Raw genomic sequence first — 6924 nt, forward strand, 5'->3', positions numbered from 1 at the left:
GGGGGGGGGGGGTTGGGAGGGGTTTTTCCCGGGAAAAATGATCCCAGGAGTTGGATAAATCCATAGGAATGGTGGGAATTGATCCCAGGGCATTCCAGGCAGGAATCCAAAGGGAAAACAATGGGAATAACCCTTCCCAAATCCCGCGGGGAGCCTGTTTCCCTTTCCATGGGAAAAACGATCCCAGGAGTTGGAGAAATCCATGGGAATGGTGGGAATTGATCCAAGGCATTCCAGGCAGCTGGAATTCCAGGGGCAGCCTGGGATCACAATTCCAATGGGATTTGGGACCATCTGGGAGCGATTTCCAGGGATTTGGGAATTTTATGGGATCAAAAAGCAGGAATGGGATCAGGGGAGGGAAGCTCAGGGTTTTCCAGGCAAGAATGGGCTGAATCCAAAGGGAAAAGAACGGGAATAACCCTTCCCAAATTCCGAGGGAAGCCAGTTCTCCAGAGCTCAGCCAGACCTCGGAGCCATTTTCCCGGGAAAAACGATCCCAGGAGTTGGAGAAATCTATGGGAATGGTGGGAATTGATCCCAGGGAATTCCAGGCAGGAATGGCCCCGAATTCCCAGAGGCTCTGGAATATCCCGGAGTTTTCCCCCCTTGGAATGGCATTCCCACATTCCAGGAAGTGGGAATGGCCCCGAATTCCCGGAGGCTCCGGGAATCTCCGGGATTTTCCCGGCCCCTCACCTGGATGGAGTACATGATGATCCGGAAGCAGCCGGTGGCAAAAACCTTGGGCTCCCACAGGGAATGGTTATCCAGGTGCCTGGGAAAGATTGGGAATGCCGGGAAAAGGGTTGGGAGGGAATCCCAGGAAAAAAACAAAACAAACAAAAAACAACTGGGAAAAGGGGGAGCTGGGAATGAAGGTTGGAATCCAAAGGGGGATGGGGGGAGGGAGGGGGGTCCAGGGGGATCCCGGGGAGGATTCCAGGGGTTTTCCATGGGGGGAAAGTTTGGGATGCGGGAATGGGATTGTTGGGATGGAGGGATGGGATTGCTGGGATGGAGGGCAAAGGATTTTGGGATGGAGGACTCCAAAGTTTGGGATCCAGGACTGAGAAGTTTGGGAGGCAGGACTTGGATTTTTTGGGATCCAGAATTCACAAGTTTGGGAAGCGGGAAGTGGAATTTGGAGAAGCAGGAGGCAGAATTTTGGGAAGTAGGACCTGGAACTTGTGGAAGCAGGACCTGGAATTTCGGGAAGTAGAATGGGGAATTTTGGGAAGCAGGAGGTGGAATTTGAGGAAGCAGGATGAGGATTTCTGGGAAACAGGAACTCGGAACTTTGGGAAGCAGGACATGGAACTTTGGGAAGCAGGAGGTGGAATGTGGGAAGCAGGATGGGGAATTTGGAATTTTGGGCAGCAGGAGGTAGAATCTGGAATTTTGGGAAGCAGGAGGTGGCATTTTGGGAATGAGGACTCCCAGGAGGACAAGCGTGAGGGCGTTCTGGATGATTTTGGGAATCAGGAGGTGGATTTTGGGAATCAGGAGGTGGATTTTGGGAATGAGGAGGTGGAATTTGGGATGTTGGGAATCAGAACTCACAGCAGGACGGGCGTGAGGGCGTTTTTGATGTTTTGGGAATGAGGAGGTGGATTTTGGGGATTTTGGGGCTCAGAACTCACAGCAGGACAGGGGTGAGGGCGTTTTTGATGTTTTTGGGAATGAGGAGGTGGATTTTGGGGATTTTTTGGATCAGAACTCACAGCAGGACGGGCGTGAGGGCGTTTTTGATGTTGCCAAAGGCCGCTCTCGCCAGCAGCTCCCGCAGGCACCGCTCGGCCAGATCCGCCGGAACCTCCCGCTCCTTCCGAGCACCCCCCACCGGGGACGGGGAACGGCTGGGAAACACCCACAGGGCATGGGAACGGCTGGGAGAGGGAGCTGGAAAATCTGGGAGAGGGAGCTGGAAAATCTGGGAGAGGGAGCTGGAAAAACTGGGGGAGAGATCCTGGAAAATCTGGGAGAGGGACCCTGGAAAATCTGGGAGAGGGAGCTGGAAAAACTGGGAAAGGGACCCTGGAAAATGTGGGAGAGGGACCTTGGAAAACCTGGGAGAGGGACCTCGAAAAAGTGGGACAGAAACCTTGGAAAATCTGGGAGAGGGACCTGGAAAAACTGGGACAGAAACCTTGGAAAATGTGGGACAGGGATCTTGGAAAACCTGGGAGAGGGACTGGGAAAAACTGGGAGAGGGGCCTGGAAAAATCTGGGAGAGGGACCTGGAAAAATCTGGGAGAGGGACCTGGAAAAATCTGGGAAAGGGGCTGGAAAAACTGGGAGAGGGGCCTGGAAAAACTGGGAGAGGGATCTGGAAAAACTGGGACAGGGGCCTGGAAAAACTGGGAGAGGGACCTGGAAAAACTGGGACAGGGGCCTGGAAAAACTGGGACAGAAACCTTGGAAAATCTGGGAGAGGGATCTTGGAGAAAGTGGGAGAAGGACCTGGAAAAACTGGGAGAGGGACCCTTCCCCTCTTCCCAGAAAGAATTCCTGCCCCCTCCCCTCTTCCCATGAAGGATTCCCACCCCGTCCCCTCTTCCCATGAAGAATTCCCACCCCGTCCCCTCTTCCCATGAAGAATTCCCACCCCGTCCCCTCTTCCCAGGAGGAATTCCTGCCCCTTAGATGGGAATTCCTGCCCCTTTTCCCCCTTCCCAGGCAGGAATCCCTTCCCCTTCCCCTCTTCCCAGGAGGAATTCCCGCCCCTTCCCCTCTTCCCAGGCTGGAATTTCCACTTCTTCCCCCCTTCCCAGGAGAAATTCCCAGCCCTTCCCTGTTTCCCAGGCTGGAATTCCTGTCCCTTAGGTGGCAATTCCTGCCCCTTCCCCTCTTCCCAGGCAGAATTCCCACCCCTTCTCCTCTTCCCAGGTGGGAATTCCTGCCCCTTCCCTTCTTCCTAAGTGGGAATTCCTACCCCTTAGATGGGAATTCCTGCCCCTTTTCCCCCTTCCAAGGCTGGAATTCCTGTGCCTTAGGTGGCAATTCCCACCCCTTTCCCTCTTCCCAGGAAGAATTCCTGCCCCTCCCTGCTTCCCAGGAGGAATTCCTGCCCCTTTTCCTGTTTCCCAGGCTGGAATTCCCGTCCCTTAGATGGGAATTCCTGCCCCTTCCCCCTCTTCCCAGACAGAATTCCCGCCCCTTCCCCGTTTCCCAGGGCCGTTCTTCCCACCTTTGGGGCTCCTCCCCGTGCTGGAGGTTGAAGAGCAGGGAAGGGACGATCTTATCCATGTGCTGGGGATCCCAAATGTTGGCCTGGAGCTCGTCATTCACCGTCTTCCTCACCACCCCCTGCAGGCCCTTGATCCCCGACATCCGGATCCTGCCGGGAAAACCAGCCCAAATCACCCAGGGGAGGGAGAAATCCCGGATATTCCAAACCCCTGGGGGCGTCCAAGGGGTGGATTCCTCATGGGAGAAATTCCCAAAAATTCCTGAGTCCCTGGATTCCCTGTTTGGGATCCCAAATTATCCAGGAGAGGGAGAAATTTGGGATATTCTGACCCCTGGGGGCGTCCAAGGGGTGGATTCCCCATGGGAGAAATCTGGGATGGTGGAATTCCCAGGCAGGGAATGGGATGAGTTTTAAGGTCCCTTCCCGCCCAAATATTCCCAAAAATTCCTGAGCCCCTGGATCCCCATTTGGGATCCCAAAATTATCCAGGAGAGAGAGAAAAATCCAGGATATTCCAACCCCTGGGAGCGTCCAAGGGGTGGATTCCTCATGGGAGAAATTCCCAAAAATTCCTGAGCCCCTGGATTCCCATTTGGGATCCCAAAATTACCCAGGGGAGGGAGAAATTTGGGATATTCTGACCCCTGGGGGCATCCAAGGGGTGGATTCCTCATGGGAGAAATTCCCAAAAATTCCTGAGCCCCTGGATTCCCAAAAATTCCTGAGCCCCTGGATTCCCAAAAATTCCTGAGCCCCTGGATCCTGATTTAGGATTCCAAATTATCCAGGAGAGAGAGAGAAATCCCGGATATTCCGACCCCTGGGAGTGTCCAAGGGGTGGATTCCTCATGGGAGAAATTCCCAAAAATTCCTGAGCCCCTGGATTCCCCAAAATTCCTGAGCCCCTGGATCCCCATTTGGGATCCCAAAATTATCCAGGAGAGAAAAATCCGGGATATTCCAACCCCTGGGAGCCTCCAAGGGGTGGATTCCCTGGGGGAGAATTCCAGAGTGTCAGGAATGGGATGAGTTTTAGGCCCCTTCCTGCTCAAATATTCCAGGATTTCCGCCATCCCAAGAATCCCAGGGATGCTCCAGTGGCACCAGCATTCCCTGGGAATATTGTTCCCGGTTTTGTCTCATTCCAGAGGGATCCAAAGCCGTTTTTTCCCATGGAAAACTTGGGATAGGAAGGAAATAAACCCCCAAAGTGCTTCCTGAGCCCCTGAATTCCCAAAAAAATCCCCAGTTTGGGGGATTCCCAGTCTGGAATTCCAGAATTCCCAGCTGGAATCAGCCCCGCCCTAATTCCCGTCTCTGGTTTTTCCGGAGATGGAGGGAAAATCAGGAGTTTTTTTCCACCTTTTTTCCCCCCTTTTTGAGGAAAAAATTCCCAGCCCCAGGTGGGCAAAGGAAGGAAAGCTGATCCTGAGGGATGGGAATCCCTTGGGAATTACAAATCCCGGGGGTTTGGTGCCCGCAGGAACCCCGGGAATGGCTCCAGAGGGATATTCCCAAAATGCTCCCGGGCCCCATTCCCAGATCCAGGGATCTCCAGGATCTCCAGGAATCACCCCCAGCCCCAGGGATTGGGAATTCCCTCGGGAATGGCGACTCCAGCAATTCCAAGGAAGGCCTGGAAACCCTTTCCAGGTGGGAATCATTCCCAAAATCCCACCTGACTTCACCAATTCCAAGGCCTGGAAACCCTTTCCAGGTGGGAATCATTCCCGATATCCCTCCCAATCCCCCCCTCTCCTGGCAGGGAATTGTGGAGAGGGAAAAGTTCCCATCCCTGATCCTACTTTTTCCCCCCTGGGGGGATTTTGGGAGCTGGTTGTGCCCTGGGAAAGGGCTGGGATGGAGCTGCAGGAGGGGCTTGGAATGAGGGGAATTCCTGGGGAAAAGGAGGAGCTGGGAGTGCTGGGAGATTCCCAGGAATCCCCAAGGGCCACATCCCCAGGGATGGATTGGGAATCCCTGCAGGGATTGATTGGGAATCCAGCACTTCCAGAGCCTGACAGCCCTTTCCAGGTGGGAATTGTTCCCGATATTCCCTCTCCTCCCATCCCTCATTCCATGGGAATTATTCCCGCTGCTCCAGCCCCTTCCCTGATTCCATCCCTTTCCCTGGAAACGCTCCATGCCCTCCCTGTCTTGGAGTGAGGATCCCAACCACTCCCAGGATTCCGGGATCCACAGGGATCAGGAATCCCTGCAGGGACGGGATTCCAGCAATTCCAGTGCCTGACAGCCCTTTCCAGGCGGGAATTGCTCCCAAAAATTCCCTCTCCCTCCCACCCCACATTCCCTGGGAACCGGGGAATTCTGGGAGCGGCAAAACCTCCCTCCTGATCCCGATCCCTCTTTTCCCCGGGATAATCCCCTCCCCCAACCCCTCCCCCTCCCTTTCCATTCCCCCCCCCTCCCCCGCCCCGTGGCAGTTCCCGGGTGGGATTCCCGGCTGGAATTCCCGGCTGGAATCGCCCACCTGGCTCTGACGGCGGGATCCTCGTGGCTGGAGTGGCACATCTCGCTGAAGCGGCACACGAAGAAGTCGTAGCTGCGGTGGTAGGAGGGCGTGTCCTCCTCGATGTTCGCGAACTTCACGAACTGCGGGAAAAAAATAAATCCCGGGAAAAATTTCAGCCTCCCCCGAGCCGCGCCGGGAATTCCCGAGGCGGGAAAAAGAGGAGGGAGGGAGGGAGGGAGGGAATGGCCGGCCATGTGGGAATGTCGAGTTCCTACGGGAGATCCCACCCCCCTGGGGGTGAGCCAAACCCCCCCAGTATCCCAGAGATCCCAGGAATTTAGGGAATTTCGGGAAGCAGGGAGGGAATATCCGTGTTCCCAGATCCTCGGGAATTCCCGGCCATGTGGGAATGTCGAGTTCCTACTGGAGATCCCCCTCTGGAGATCCAGACCCCCCTGGGGGTGATCCAAAGCCCCCCCTGAGATCCAAGAGATCCCGAGAATTTCAGGAATTTCGGGAAGCAGGGAGGTGTCACCCCCCTGCCAATCCAGGTGCTTCCCGATGGATCACTGGGAATTCCCGGCCATGTGGGAATGTCGAGTTCCTACGGGAGATCCCCCTCCGGAGATCCAGTGGCATCCAGACCCCTCCCGGCATCCCAGAGATCCCAAGAATTTCGGGAATTTCGGGAAGCAGGGAGGTGTCACCCCCCTCCCCAATCCAGGAATATCCCTGGTGCTTCCTGATGGATCACTGGGAATTCCCAACCATGTGGGAATGTCGAGTTCCTACTGGAGATCCCACCCCCCTGGGGGTGATCCAAAGCCCCCCAGTATCCCAGAGATCCCAGGAATTTAGGGAATTTCGGGAAGCAGGGAGGGAATATCCGTGTTCCCAGATCCTCGGGAATTCCCGGCCATGTGGGAATGTCGAGTTCCTACTGGAGATCCCTCCTGGAGATCCCACCCCCACCAGCATCCCAGAGATCCCAAGAATTTCAGGAATTTCGGGAAGCAGGGAGGTGTCACCCCCCTCCCCAATCCAGGAATATCCCTGGTGCTTCCCGATGGATCCAGAGCAGAGGGACTCCGGAATTCCAGAGGGATTTTCCCCCAGCTGAGGATTCCCAGCTCCATTCCCAGCCCCCGTGGCCTGGAAGTTTCTCCTCCCTCCATCCAAAGGGATTTTATTTTTTTGGGGGAATTTGGCCCCTTCCGGGGGGTCGGAACGGGATGGTCCTTTGGGATCCATTCCCAGG

The 6924-nt window shown here is 55.4% G+C and overlaps 1 long non-coding RNA gene across 1 annotated transcript; it reads right to left on the reverse strand.

Annotated features, from left to right (window-relative positions):
• Positions 1-1844: 1844 nt before the first annotated feature.
• On the reverse strand, positions 1845-5800 carry LOC114072387. The gene is made up of 3 exons (XR_003574165.1): positions 5685-5800; positions 3191-3340; positions 1845-1859 (listed from the first exon to the last, which is right to left on the reverse strand). It is a non-coding gene; the product is annotated as an uncharacterized LOC114072387 (long non-coding RNA).
• Positions 5801-6924: the final 1124 nt, after the last annotated feature.

The sequence above is a fragment of the Empidonax traillii genome, unplaced genomic scaffold, assembly GCF_003031625.1.
Source record: "Empidonax traillii isolate 1590-97213 ecotype Southwest subspecies unplaced genomic scaffold, ASM303162v1 scaffold3105:size15328, whole genome shotgun sequence".
Taxonomy (NCBI): Eukaryota; Metazoa; Chordata; class Aves; order Passeriformes; family Tyrannidae; genus Empidonax; species Empidonax traillii.